Source organism: Argopecten irradians, chromosome 13, assembly GCF_041381155.1.
Source record: "Argopecten irradians isolate NY chromosome 13, Ai_NY, whole genome shotgun sequence".
NCBI lineage: Eukaryota > Metazoa > Mollusca > Bivalvia > Pectinida > Pectinidae > Argopecten > Argopecten irradians.
The window spans coordinates 36,374,032-36,390,231 of NC_091146.1; the positions used below are offsets into that span (position 1 = coordinate 36,374,032).

General features: G+C 34.6%; 2 protein-coding genes across 5 annotated transcripts in view; one reads left to right on the forward strand and one right to left on the reverse strand.

Moving 5' to 3' along the window:
• LOC138305513 (beta-hexosaminidase-like) overlaps positions 1-3,289 on the reverse strand; it is a 63,233-nt gene extending 59,944 nt beyond the window's left edge. For 3 of the 4 annotated variants that reach the window (XM_069245771.1, XM_069245770.1, XM_069245768.1), the window contains exon 1: positions 3,176-3,289. The gene's annotated coding sequence lies outside the window, so the exon portion shown is untranslated. Of the gene's footprint in view, positions 1-3,137 lie in introns of all 4 variants that reach the window. The other variant, XM_069245769.1, reaches the window with a different exon arrangement.
• A 7,589-nt stretch (positions 3,290-10,878) lies between these two features.
• LOC138306319 (CTD small phosphatase-like protein 2-A) overlaps positions 10,879-16,200 on the forward strand; it is a 39,702-nt gene continuing 34,380 nt past the window's right edge. The window contains exon 1 of the mRNA XM_069246754.1: positions 10,879-10,943. The gene's annotated coding sequence lies outside the window, so the exon portion shown is untranslated. The remainder of the gene's footprint in view (positions 10,944-16,200) is intronic.

A 16,200-nucleotide genomic window follows, 5' to 3' on the forward strand; every position in this document is an offset into this window, starting at 1 on the left:
ATAAACAAAGTTTTATCAAATTGCATAAAAAATTGGTGATTTTACAACAAGAATACTGAATTTGGTTGAGAATAAGCAATGTTTCAGTTTGTCATCATCCAGTTTCTGTTGTTAAAGAACATTTCAGAGCAAAAACATTTTATGCAAACATATTTTTTAGGTATAAGTGAAAAATCGCCATTAAATGGCTTCATTCAAGGAATGGACAGTTTTGGTGGTGTTAGTAACAACTTTAATGATTGTATATTAGCCTTGTAACAGAGACATTCACGCTTCAGTGAATTTCTTATACGCATTAACTACTATACAGTCAGCTCCGACATGCATCGTTGCCTGACAATGCCTGAATGACATTAGTGAGATAACAATCAATTTTTTCTCCAATGAAACATCACTACTTTATGGAGTGTGTTCAGTTGACTAGCCCATTAAAGGGACAACTCACTAAGGCTAATTCTTTTACATAATCAAGAAGCAAAATATGGCATAAATGTATTGTTCTACATTTCTTATGAAACATATGACATAAATTATTGACAAATTCCACATTAATGTTTAGTATTTTAATTCATACCATTGTAATTACAAATCGTTGATCAATACGATTAAGCAGGTACAATATGTATGCTGTACCCTTATCCGAGCCAAAGTCAAGCATGTTAAACAAATGAACTAAATAGCCACTGTGGAGGTGATAAAATGATTTTTTCGGCAAGAAAATTCACCTAATAAGGCAAACACACTGCTGTAAGAGCGATTTGAGCAGTTCTAGACAAAAGTAGCATTACTCTACGAGCAAGGCACAGGGTTCGGAATACAAGATGTTTGACCACCATGTGTAATGGCGGACAGCGAGCGAGTTTGAACATTTCGCACGCATTTCACCACCATGGGCTTTTCTGGCATATCACAGTAAAACCGACTGATCTAATTTCCATTAGAACTGGGTATTTCCCGATATATGTACAAATTTTAATGGTCTCTTAGACTGAATTGTCCCTTTAAATAAGCTTACAGTATCGATACATATATCTTAAAACTAACTAGTTAACTGACAAACTTCAGAAAAATTTGGCATACCTTATTTGCCATAATTATAGTGCCCCTCCCCTTTTCTGGAGAAGAGTTGAAGTTGTATATAAATGCCCCAACCCTATGGATTAAATAGGATTTAATGATGTTTTATATCATGTGATGCAGTTATCAGAATATAATTAATTTTTATTTGTTTTCATACCAAATCCGACTCTCTTATCGACAGATTCTTTTTCTTCATATACTATGAAGAAAAAATCTGAGAATGGCATGAAAATCTGACGTAATCATGATGTCACAATAGAGACATTGACGTTGCTTATTAATCAAGAAAAATAATCCATTGGAAAATCAATGGAATCGTACGTTTAAACTTAATTTATGTTATCAAGTAGTCTGAAAATTAATTTTAAGCATTGATGTAACTAGATCTATCTTTTCACTTCATAGAGATATGAAATAAATTTTGTTTGCATACTGTGTGAATCCGTGTAGCAATCAATCAATACTCAAGTGAAGAAAGTGTAGCGACCAGACTGGGATTCGAACCAGAGATCTCCAAACACTAGCCGAATGCTCTACTGGTGAGCTACCTGATGGTCACTGATGATTGGGTGCCAATTTTGTAACAGGAGATAAGAAAATGTAGTAGTCAGACAGTGATTTGAACCTATGACCTCCGAACACTAGCCGGATGCTCTACCGACTGAGTTACCTGGTCACTGATGATCAGCCAGTCCAGTCCCGCTACACCCCTCCCTCCCTTTTCAAAGTCTTCACACCTTACGATATTGTTATATACCACCGCTGTGGGTATTTTAATTGGATGACGCGAGAGGTGAAAATGCAACGGCCAGATTGGAATGAGCAAGTCAATTGTTCCTCCTCCTAGATATAAATTAAAGAAGTGGGGATCACGAAAATCAGCTAGCAAATAGTTTTCACCGAGAAATAAATAGGCTGTGGAGGGGGGAAAGAAAGAATCAGGTAGCCAATATTTTTCCCCCAAGAAACAAATAGACCGGGGGAAGAGGAAAGAATAAGGCAGGTTGGGGGCAAATAGCTTTTCCTTTTGATTTAAAACACAACACGATTATACTGCAGCCTCCCAAAACCTACAGACATTGAATCATACATGTATATTTGTATATGCAACCCATTGCAAACAGGAGCTAGAGGCTTGTCCATAACAAGCTTACTAAGGATAGCTGTTAAAGGACATGGTTACGAGCTTTGAACCATCAAATTTTGTTTATATTATCTTGCGACAGGACAAAAGGATAGCGTCTATAGCTAGTAGTGTGCTGCCAGCCAAGCTCCAACTCGCGACCTCAGACTTAGTGGTATGCTGCTCTACTGACTCACTCTGCTAATGAAAGGGAAATTCCCCTAGTGCAAAGCTTTACAATTAAAACCTGCTATGTAATCTTACTAAACCTTAAACAGATAGTAATTAAACATGTACAAAAGAGTACATAAATCTTTGTGGGGATTTTTTTGTAATGACAATGTATTTAGACCATCTTAATCTCTGAGTGTATATACTTTATTAAGGGGGCCGCGGTGGCCGAGTGGTTAAGATGTCCCGACATATTACCACAAGCCCTCCACCTCTTGGATGCGGGTTCAAATCCCATGTGGGGCAGTTGCCAGGTACTGACCGCTGGTCGGTGGTTTTTCTCCGGGTACTCCGGCTTTCCTCCACCAACAAACCTGGCACGTCCTTACATGACCCTGGCTGTTAATAGGACGTAAAAATAAACAAACCAAAACTTAATATTAAGCTGTCAAAATATCGGTGGGTTTTTTTCATTATTCGTTTACTACACGTGATCTACAAACATGTCTGATCACCTACAAACAATTAGCCTGATGTACTGTCAGTCTAAAACTAAGATCAACATTGGCGATTCCGACGTGAGTCTGACCTCGGCACCAGACTTGAACAAAAATAGATCGGTATTGAACATGCATAGAGACATACAAGGCAAGACACACGTCTCATACTGCTACCTTGATATAGGCCTAACGGCTTGGCAACAAACACTGAAACAGCTGACCGCGGCTCAGCTATGATTGACAGCGATCATACATTAACCTACCACCCATTTGTGGTTCAGTCTTCCTTCATTAAACTTACGCCCTCCACTTGTCGCTCAAACTTCCATCGTGAACAGCTACATATCCCTAAATCACTGTATTTTACTATCGCTGTAATCACAGTATATCAATAGTTTGTAGCAATGCAAGTCAGAGGTTAAAAGTCAAAGATCAGCCGGTGTCTACAGAAAAACGTGTACTCTGAACCAGATATATTTGTACACCGGATGTAGGTATTATAAATGCCATTCTGAGATTTGCACTAGTCAAGTACATTGTATTCATACATACGGCTCTCGTGATCCGACCACAATAATACTTCTGGTTCGTTACTTTGCAATTATTTACTAGAATCTAGTGCGACAATGCCCTTACGACAATGCACCATGCAACAATGCGCTGTCACATGGATCATTATCGCACTACTGTCGCATAGCGCATTGTCCTTCTTTGCTTGCCTCTTCGCCGGCTCTGGCGAAATCCAAGAACACCAACTCTGGTATTTAGTACAAAGGGAGGTGTTAATGTAGGGAACTCTTTGAAGTTTAATTATAGTCTGTTTCAAAATCTTACACCAATAGCTCAGGTAACTTTTCAACCAGGTATTTTTATACCAATGATATGATACATATTACGTTATAATATATACTACAGTTTTCTTAAGTTCAAGCACTAATTTTTTTTTCAAAATAATCATATCATACATACTGTAAAATATTTATTAAAGTGTCACACATATTTTATAATAGTAATTAATTAAAACATTTGTTAAACGTAATGTGTATTGTTATAAAACTGTCACATATTTTACAGTGGGCAGTAGCTACATGTATACTAGCAGTAGTTATCTAAATATAATCTAAACGATGACTCCAAAACTATGACAAAAATGTTAACAGCATATCTGCTTCATATCACAACCATGAATAACATCGAATTACAAGAAAACCTTTTGGGTGTGTGTGTGACTACCATCTCAATCGTACTTTTTTTGCCCTTAATCCTTCTCAAACAATGTTAAAATGATTGAATAAATTATTGACTTTATTAGCCTATTTATTAAAATATTATTTATCTACATTTTCTGACGGTGTCAGTGGCGGCCATTTTCCAAGATGGCCACCAACATGGCCGTCAACATTGATTAAAACCTCGTGATACATTGACTTTTAGAGGGTTTACTAGTTTTTAAAACTTGTTACTTCGTAAATGATTCTAAAATGTTGAAAGTGAATTAATAAACATTTTGTTTCTAAATAAAAAGAATTTATAGACATTTTTTAAAATATGCCGTCACTGACGGCCATTTTCCAAGATGGCCGCCAACAACACTTATAAACCCTATTTTAGATTAATTGTAAGTCTTTTTTTTCTGAAATTGTTCGCCCTTAATCCTTCTCAAACAATGTTTCAATGATTAAATGAATTATTGACTTCTTTTTTTTTAATATTATTTAGCGACATTTTCTGACGATGTCAATGGCGGCCATTTTCCAAGATGGCCGCCAACATCGCCGTCAACATTGATTAAAACCTCGTAATAGATTGATTTTAGAGGATTTACTAGTTTTTATGACCTATAGGCGTCATGTTTCGTCCGTCGTCGTCCACCGTGAGCCGTCCGCCGTCCGATGTCCGCCGTGCGCCGTCCGCCGTGCGTTAACTTTTCACATTTTGAACTTCTTCTTAAGTTCTACCAGTGCGATTTGACTGAAACTTGCCTGAAATGATCCTAACATGGTCCCGACAAAGTGTTCTTATTTTTCGGGTCGATCCGAAATCCAAGATGGCCGCCACAGCCGCCATCTTGAAAATACATTTTGAACTTCTTCTCAAGTTCTACCGGTGCGATTTGGCTGAAACTTGCCTTAAATGATCCTGACATGGTCCCGACAAAGTGTTGTTATTTTTCGGGTCGATCCGAAATCCAGAATGGCCGCCACAACCACCATTTTGAAAACACATGTTGAACTTCTTCTCAAGTTCTACCGGTGCGATTTGGCTGAAACTTGCATGAAATGATCCTGACAGGGTCCCGACAAAGTGTTCTTATTTTTCGAGTCAATCCAAAATCCAAGATGGCCGCCACAGCCGCCATCTTGAAAATATATTTTGAACTTCTTCTCAAGTTCTACCGGTGCGATTTCGCTGAAACTTGCAAGAGATAATCCTGCCATGGTCTCGACAAAGTGTTGTTACATCTCTGGTTGATCCCAAATCGAAGATGGCTACCATGACACTATATCTAATTAATTTCCTATATGATTATTGCCAAGGTAATCAGATGACCGTTAAGGCCCTTGGGCCTCTTGTTAAAACTTGTTAGTTCGTAAATGATTCTAAGATGTTGAAAGTGAATTAATAAACATTTTGTTTCTAAATAAAAAGAATTTATAGACATTAATAGGCTATGCCGTCACTGACGGCCATTTTCCAAGATGGCCGCCAACAACACTTATAAACCCCATTTTAGATTAATTGAAAGTCTTTTTTTCTGAAATTGTTTGCCCTTAATCCTTCTCAAACAATGTTTAAATGACTGAATGAATTATTGACTTTATTATTTTTTTAAATAGTATTTAGCGACATTTTCTGATGATGTCAATGGCGGCCATTGTCCAACATGGCCGCCAACATTTATTAAAACCCCGTAATCGCTTGATTTTTAGAAGATTTACAACAAATTTTCAAAAACTCGTTCCTTCGTAAATAATACTTAAATGTTGAAAATGAATTAATAAACATTTTGTTTCTAAATAAAAAGAATTTACAGACATTAATACAACTTCAGAGCCACATAGTCAACCACAGTGTACCGTTATACAAATCTGTTGATGCACATCAAAGGGCTAAATTAGCTATTCTGTCCTGTTGCCTCCAGTTTTACTATGAGATAGTCCAGGGGTGTAGAGATCGTAAGTGATCGGAACCCTTCGAGTATCGAGGATGCCCATTTCATAATGTAAACTAAATTGTAAGTATTTTTTCTGAACTTTTTCACCGTTGATCCTTCTCAAACAATGTTTAAATGTGTGGGTTTTTTTTTAATTAATTATTGAATTATTATTTAAAAGGTAGTCTTTAGCGACAATTTCTGATGACAATGGCAGCCATTTTCCAAGATAGCCGCCAAAATTTATTCAAACCCATGATTGATTTTTAGAGGATTTGCTGTTTTTTCTTATTAAAATGTTAAAAATAAATTATTTTAAATACGTTTTCTCAATATAAATATAATTAACAGTATGGCTGCCATATTCTACTGTAACAGATTAATTCTTGGCCGTTTTCCTCAATTTACGAAACTTTATTCCTTCTCAAACACATTCTGCACATTGGCCTTACAAAAAAAATCCAATCGTTTTTACCAGATAATCTAAAAACAATTGTTAGGGCTTCGGGTGAAAGACATGTTGTTTTTTTATTCTTAGGCATCATAAGTTGTATAACTTTAAAGATGTTCCACCGCTGACAAATGATAATTTCTCACTATCAAAAACAGGAGCAGACGATTTCGTATTTTTCTTCAGTTACAAAAGTTACTTACTTTACACCATTACCACCATTGAAAAGTTTGAGATTCTAATTCTACTTCAAGTTAAAAATATGAAAAGTACTATAACCTATATGGAATGAAGTACTGATTGCGCATGCACCAAAGGCAAAATAAATTATTTTATATTATTTTTGTGTTAATTAGACATAAATATATACGATAAAATACCAATTATTGTTCAAGTGATGAATACCATTTATGCTCTGTCGGCGTGGAGCATCTTAACCGATCTGCGAATTGGTAAAAGATATGTAAATGGACGTGTCACCATTGTGTATGGCATGAGTTGAAAGTGTGATAGCAGCCACTTCATCTTGGTCAAAAATTTAATATAGCCATTCGGAACTCACTTCCTATTTTTTATTTACATTTGTCAATATTTCGTTAACGGCTTAACGAATTTCTTTTTTGTATCTGTTATTTAGAATAAAAAAAATGCAACCAACAACTAATGTAATAATTTTCTTTATAAGGACAACTTCCGGTTGAAAATAATGGTCAAAGTTCAAAAGTGGAATTCTTTGAAAAAATAATTAAAAACCTTCTTGTCAAGTTCTGGAACGCCATTATTTGTTTGTTTGTTTGAGTGTAACGGCCCATCGACAACTAAGGTCATTTAGGGCCAAACCACAAGGCAGGCATCAGTACCAGGATATAAACAAGGACTGTATCTAAAAGATCAGGATAAGAAAAAGACAAGCAAAAACTAAAACACGAATTGTAAACATTGATTTAACAACAAGAGTTGCATAGGATAAACTAGTTTTGGCCAAAACACATGAGAAAACTCATGCACAATGTTGATGAAACGATGAGTGATGCGTTGATATGATGATAAGATGAGAAACAAATGTTTAAAATGTCGATCTCTTTGAGATAATTAAAAATGCGATCATGTCTCACCATCTGTTATTGCATGTAGTGCGCTAAGATAAAGGACTACCAAGTTTGTTAAAATGAATGACCTTGACCTTCATTCAAGGTCACTGGGCCCAAAACACCTACAACTTTCAAACGACATCTTGTCAAGTTCTGGAATGTCTAGAGATCTGATAGGGGGTCTACACCATGCTGAAATAAACTAAGGCTACCACGAGTTACTTTCAGATGTAATGCTGAAATAAAGAATTTAAATGTTATAAGAGTTATATTTAGAATTTTCAAAGAAAACTACTGAAACATATACCCAGAACTCTTTAATTCTCTGAATTTTATGCCCAAATTGTTAGTGTTTCTACGTTGATATCTAGGTCATTGTATCAACCAACCGTGATAGCAATAGTATTAAGCTTAGCATGATAAAAAATAGATGATTATGATTATTTTGAAAATAGTGTATGTTCTTATCTTTAAACTGTCAACCTAATACTGTACTAGAGTTTCATAGTGTACATTGTCATATATGTGACTTTATACAGATCAGATACTTTCATTGGCATGTATTTCTAGGTCGAATGTCAAATCACAAATAAAGGATTGAAAAAACAAAACATTCAAAGTACATAGTCACTGCTCTCTGTTGGAAGGAATGATAAATAAAAATGATTATACGTGAGGTCAACTTGTTTTAAAATTTGTTTTAGGTAACAGAAAAGTTTGCATTTGCATTCCATTAGTATGCAATCTGGTTAAAATACAGATCCTTCTAATAACTCCGTTGACAACATCCCTTAAGGGTCGTGTTCAAATGACCTTGTACCACCTGTACTTTAAATCAAATTCATTTTTGTAACTTGATACATTGATTGAAAATGCTATTTCGTCCCATTATACATACAACGCACAGTTAGCTTTGTGGCGCTCTTTGGGCAGGCATCTTTGGAAAAGGCATCAGTTACGTCATATAGCATTCCCTAGTACCTGTGCTGGTATTAGAAGAATAAAATTGAAAAAAAAAACATTAGTAAAAGGCCGAAAAACAATCTAAATGATGTTTTGAGTAAATTTCATCAGCAGCCATCTTGGAAAATGACGCCCAATGACGACAAACTTATATAAAATTTCTTCAAATTCTATGAATTTTTAGCTCGCCTATTCGAAGAATAGGGGGAGCTAATGTTGTCACCCCGGCGTCGGCGTCAGCGTTGGCGTCCCATTTCACATTAAAGTTTTTGAGCAAGTTTCTGTTTCGTCAATTGTTTAAGCTTAAGTCATCATAAATGTTTATGATTTTATTTTTCTAATCTGTATGGATGCTGAACGTGATAATACAACCAATTTGGGGCCCTTTAGGGGGTTTTTGAGTCTGTTTATTTGTCATATTTCCACGTTAAAGTTTTTGAGCAAGTTTCTATTTTGTCAATTGTTTAAGCATAAGTCATCATACATGTTTATGATTTTATTTTCCTAATGTGTATGGATGCTGAACGTGATAATACAACCAATTTGGGGCCCTTTAGGGGGTTTTTGAGTCTGTTAATTTGTCATATTTAAATAGTGTTTAAATAGTAAATACTTGAACATCAACTTCTTCTGAATAGGCGAGCTTTGCTGTACTCCAACAGCTCTTGTTAAAAATTAGCATCGCAGATATTTTTATTGACTAAAGTAAAAAAAAAATCAAAAACATTGCTTACCACTGAGCTTTACTGAAGTTTTTGAAGGAAAAAAAATGGCGGTCATCTTGGAAAAGGACGCCCAATGACATCGAATTGGTATAAAATTTCTTTAAATTTTATTGATTTAAATAAAATAGTGTCGCAGATGTTTACTTCTTGATTCATACATGAAACTGGAAGTAATAAAATGAAAATATCAGAAAAAAATTGCTTACTGTTGATCTATAATGAGGTTTTTGAAAAATTTTGGCGGCCATCTAGGAAAATGACACCTATTGACGTCAAATTGATATAAAATTTCTTTAAAATCTATTAATTTTAAAAACATTATTGTCGCAAATGTTTTTTTATTCATACATGAAATTGGAATTAACAAAATGAAAATATCAGAAAATTTGCTTACCACTGATCTATAATGAGGTTTTTGAAAAAAATTGGCAGCCATCTTGGAAAATGACATCAATGACGTCAAATAGATATAACATTTCTTTAAATCGTATTACTTTTTTAATAAGTGTCGCAAATATTTTATTTTTCATTCATACAACAATTAGGAATGAATAAAATGAAAAACAAAATCGCTTGCCATTGATCTATATTGAGGTTTTAGAAAAAAAATGGCGGTCATCTTGGAAAATGGCCGCTAGCGACGTCATGAGGCTAATTCGCGATAGCCCAGAGGCTAAAAAGTTTTCTTTTGGTCCAAACTTCATTTGTGCCAAGTTTCATGCTTTTATCATAATGTGCACAATTTGGCCATATTTCTGCACTTATCTACTTCACTTTCAGATCACTCTGGGATCCCTTGCAATATATAAAGATTAGACATGTATGTATACTTGTATTAGAGCGTAACGTAGAGCATCGTAGTGGAGCGGAATTACATGTCTAATTTTGATTAGATCGGGATCCCTTGTTTCATTTTTTAAAACCTCCCTGGTTTTATTTTCTAAGTCATTGTTTTTAAATTGTTCACTCAGAATATGAATAATCGTCTTGTTTAGTTTGCATTTTTTTTTTTACAAATTCTGTTCGATCGATCCTTTGATTTCATGAAATTTCTTTTTATCCGGGGACCAACATTTCAGATTACTTTTTAGTATTTAGAAGAAAAAAAAGACAAAGCATGGCTGGCCTGCTCAAGTGTTTACGTCGTTTGTGAATCAGCTCTAATATAATACTTAATTTTACAAAACTGTGATTTCAAATGAGCTGCCATGGAAAATGGTATTTTTCTGTTATAATTTCACAGAAGAAACGACAAAGAAATTATGACTAATAAAAAAAACCGTCCAAATGTGTGAAATATTTAAATACATGTATGTAAATTCAAGCAGAAGTGTTACATACATGTTGTACATACATGTTGTAAGCTATATTTAACAAGATAAACATCTAAATCTATGATTCAAGTTAAAAATAATTGTGATTTGTTTCTGGTGATATGTTGAAACGGCTTTTATTTTTAGATCTATTTTTACCAAATTAATTGTTAAAAACAAACAAACAAACATTGTAGGTCAAGTCCTTGAGTTAGACAGCGTGTCAAGAAACACAGACAAACCACGTGGTCGTGTGTGTACTATGTTTACAATATTTGTTTAAATTTACAACTACGCATGCGTAGATTTGCGTACATCCGGGTCTTCAAGCCTACGCGCGAAATGGAGTCGGAGTAAACAGTTTTATTTTGGGTAAGTTTATCGATATTTTGACATGTCCCGTTTCCAGGTATGTGCAGTATCGTAGCTTGTACTTCAGTAGCATAGATCATAATGTTATAAATCAGTTTAAACTTTTATAACACGGAGAAATCCCGGTTGTAGATTCAGCGAAACTGTTGGCAGACAGCCATGTCGGGATACCTTAGTCTCGCAGTGTACAACTTCATGCAAGACAATTTGTGACCTTGATCTTCATGCATGTTGATTTGGAACTTAATTACTTAGATTCATACCTTTACTCAAGATTTAATAACCAACATGGGTATGTCTGTGTTGAAATTCGCAAAGTTTTTGTCGGAAATAGATAATCTATTTTCGAAGATGATTCAGAACTTTAGCGAAAAATCGATGAACTGCGTGACGTCAGCATGTGACCCACTTTCCCCATTCATAACAAGTCGGACACACAACCGACCAGCAAGCTCTGTTGGGCGACATCGATCCTTCTGGTACCAACATTAAAATGTGGCTATCGTCAACCCTAAGTTACATTATCGCACTGCAGACATATTTATGAATTGTCAAGTTTGTTGCGATTGAATATTATTTTTATGGTAAATAAAAAAAAAACCATTGTTTTGACTCACATTTTGGGGGAATGGGTTGGGCGGTTTTGGTTTAATTTTGTCCAAATTTGTGACGGGTCGTGTGGTTTAAGCTAATTTATTTCCTTAATGTATAAAATTTTGCTACAGTTCAACGTATGAGTTTCATTTCTGAGTTATGTGTGTCAACACAGATTTACTTACCGTAGAAACAAACTGCACCAATGATAACAGGTTGTGCCTATTACAGGAAATTTGTAATGTTGAGCATCTAATTATTAATGGATTACAGACACACATGATAAACAATTCACAGAGACAAACAAGGTCATTTTCACACACATACAGTACATATGACTTGATCAACATATAGAGCTCTACAGTACTAGTGTACAATTTAAACTTTATATCCTTGGGGAGACCATAGCAAATTTCAGCGGCCTGTACGACCTTTTTAATTGGGAAAACGCTACGTTGTAACTTTCTTGAAACTCAGATGTTTCACAGAGTTTTTCTTTCTTTGGAAAAACATTTTCATAAAATTGGGAAAATCAGCAAAAAAGGGCCTTTATTCGTCCCCAAATGTACCTACAAAAAATCACTGAATAAATTATTATGCATAATTATATGTACAGTATTTGCCCCAAACCACGCAATTATTATGCATAATTATATGTACAGTATTTGCCCCAAACCACGCACCCCTCTAGATCCCCAAGTGAATTGAGACCATACAATACATATTCATTACTATACAGTGTGCCAATATTGATGCAATCATTACGTTACTGACACCAGTACAAATCCCCTTAGAACATGCCCAAATAATCAAAAATTAAACGTTTTAGTATGTGCCCAGAAACCTGTCATTGTGATGTTCATTTTCAAGATACAATATTTGGAGGGGCTTTGATTACGATAATTAAAGAAATGGGTGAAACTATAGACACAGTTAATGTTTTTACTAAGTTTTAGAAGAAAAAAATGTCAAAATATCATTCTTGGTAAGTGTTATTTCGGACTGAAGAAGGCATATAGTGGCTGAATATATATTCCATAGAAACAATTTTTGATTTTACTTTGAATTTATTTCGGCCTTTTATTTCGAATTATTAATATACTTGTAGCTTTATACCATTTTTACCTCATTATGATATCAATCTTGGGTTTTCTTGTTTAATTAGCTAAATCTATGTAAAACTAGATCAGAAATTGATTTAATTGTGGTTTTTTTTTTTTGGAAATGAAATTAATATTTAAGCTGACAGTTCAAGATTCCATGAAGCCATGAGATTAAATTTCACAGATCATTCTGTGTGAGAACGATGACACCTGCTTCTAAAATGTGAGCAATTTAACCAATCAGACGGCAGTATTTTACACACCCAAAGTAGGACTGTCCGGTGACGCTATACGTTATCAAAAATCCATAAGATTCACAGCAGTATTGTCTTTACACAAGGACAGATTTTATTTTTTTACGTAGACTATACAAAGTCAAGGTAAGTTTTCATTTTCTATGTAGATTTAAGCTACTGGAGCAGACATTTCCTTGTCACCTTTAATTTGCATCCATAAAAAAACCTACCATAATCGATCCAAGGAGCAATCTGTCCCCATAAATGCCCCACCCCCTTTTTGATGCGTTTATTACTCTCACATTGACTTAACTATGGCAACTGTGCAGGTTTCTCAATTTCTTTTGTAAAATGATTAATACCTTTCTCTGCATTATTTCAATTTTTTAATCGCCCTGTTCTCTATTAAGTCATATACCGTTTATGTATCTGATGCAATATGTCAAGTTGTGTGTCTGTGGAGGTCAACCCAGCTGGCACAAGTGTTGTATGTTCATTTAGGATTATGATTCAAATGATATTGTTGAGTTCTTTTATACCTTGAGAAACTTTGATGAATCTAATCAGTTTGTTCTATGTACTATCTTATGAATTGATACATATTGATTCTTAAAGTATTTGATTAATAAAAATATCATAATTATATAAATCAATTTATTAATAAAAGTATCATAAATCAGCTAATCCCACATTGGTTATGATATTGGGCCAAAACCACAGACCTAAGCCTAATAACAGCTAATAATATAGGGCCAGTGTGGAATTCAATGATATAATATAGGGCCAGTGTGGAATTAGATGATTCAATGATATAATATAGGGCCAGTGTGGACTTAGATGATTCAATGATATAATAGAGTGGGAGTTCTGTATATTATCAACAGTCATTATTAATAGCAGCTTATGTGTGTATAAAGACTGAGAAAAATATATAAAAGATGCCTTTGTGGGTTATACTTAAGAGTCAAGAGTCAAGAAGTTTTATTTAGAGTCGCATACTTGAGGAACATAATAATATTAGCACTGTAGTGCTATTCTCGCGACAAACATATGTAAAAATATCACAGTACAAACAGGTAATATATATATAGACAGGCAACAATTTAACTATAACAAGCATGCAATAGATACATGATATTTAGTTGGAAACAGCTATCACAGTTTAGCAGAAATAAGAAAATTTAATTTAAAGGTAATAACTTAATAATTACACTTGTATGTCACACAAATGTTACACAAAATAGGTTAAGACACTGAAGTGTAATGTACATAAATGCTAATATAGCAATGTGTAAAAATTTACAGGATATACACTACCATCGTGTGAATTAAAAAACGATATTGAAGTCATAGGTAGAAAACAATAAGCTAAAATAAGGTTTATAAAAGTAATGATCTTTGAAAAGGTTTGAAATATCACAGGTTGTATGGTATAATTACAAGCAGGTAGATTCCAAAGGGGAACAACTCATCCTATATGGTGTGTACAGATGGTACAGGAGCAGATCTGTGTATCCCAGGTATGAAGCAGTCTGTGAAACGAATTGTAGTTTTCAGCTAGGCGACATTCATTTGGCAGACTGTTCCACACATGAGAAGCAGTGAAACGAAAAGATCTCTTACCATAAGTGGAGGTGTTTACCCTTGGAATATTTACCAGGTTGTCCTGTCTAAGATTATTAAAAACAGTACTTCTTTCTTCTCAACAAGATTTTGTAAAATATCAGGAGAAATATCATTTAAAATTTTAAAAACCTCAGAGGCCATATCTTTCATACGCTTAACATGTAAAAAATCAAGTTTGTGCCTCCTTAAAATATCGAAGACTGGGGAAACATAGCTAGTCATTGTCAATAAAACGAAGTGCTCTCTCCTGGACTTTTTCCATTTTCCTAGTATTTGTCAGTGTACAAAAGTGCCAGGCAAGTGGACAATAGTTAAAATTTGAAAGTATAAAAGACTTAAAAATGGTAATTTTCCCCTTCTTTGTAAGATTATTTCCCAGTCTTTTTAAAACAGCAAGTTGTTTGGCAGCATTTCTACATAGTCGAGATATGTGTGCATGAAATTTAAGAACAAAGTCAATATCTACACTTAAAAGTTTAACAGTATCTTCACACATAATCTCAAGGCCAATGATGTTAAAAGATTTAATAGAATTATTTGTCTTCTTTCCAAAAAATATAGCCTGGAACTTCTCTGGGTTGGCTTTCATACCATTAAAATTAAACCAGTCTATTAGAACTTTACTCTCTTTTTCTAAGCAATCTTTCAGATGTGAAAAACAATCACCTATCTTAGAGAGAGTATTATCATCTGCATAATTATATATAAAACACATTTGTCAACAAAGGTAAAAATATCATTCATAAAAATATTGAAAATCAGAGGTCCGACAATAGAACCCTGGGGGACCCCCTTCTTCACATCTGTCCATTCGCTGGTCTCTGGCCCCAGTCTGACCTGCTGCATTCTGTCACTCAGGTAGCTGTCGATGATAGCTGACTTACCCAGATCATAAGCTTGCAGCTTCCCGAGTAGCAGGTTATGAGGAATGCAGTCAAAAGCCTTGGACAGATCCATCCGAATAGCTCCTGCATGCTGATGGCTGTCCAAGGCCTGCCTCCAGTCCTCAAGAGCTCGCAGCAGAAATTACAGTACATGTATATAGATACTGTGCACTTGAATTGAGAAAATATAGTACTTGTGTGATATGTGTACTGTACACTTTAAAAAATACAGTACATGTGTGATGCGTGTACTGTACACTATAGAAAACACAGTACATGTGTGATATGTGTATTGTACACTTTAGAAAACACAGTACATGTGTGATATGTGTAATGTACACTTTAGAAAACACAGTACAAATGTGATATGTGTTACTGTACACTTTAGAAAATATAGTACATGTGTGATATGTGTACTGTACACTTTAGAAAACACAGTACAAATGTGATATGTGTACTGTACACTTAGAAAACACAGTACATGTGTGATATGTGTACTGTACACTTTAGAAAACACAGTACATGTGTGATATGTGTACTGTACTTTAGAAAACACAGTACAAATGTGATATATGTATTGTACACTTTAGAAAATATAGTACATGTGTGATATGTGTACTGTACACTTTAGAAAACACAGTACAAATGTGATATGTGTACTGTACACTATAGAAAACACAGTACATGTGTGATATGTGTACTGTACACTTTAGAAAACACAGTACAAATGTGATATGTGTACTGTACACTATAGAAAACACACAGTACATGTGTGATATGTGTACTGTACACTTTAGAAAACACAGTACATATG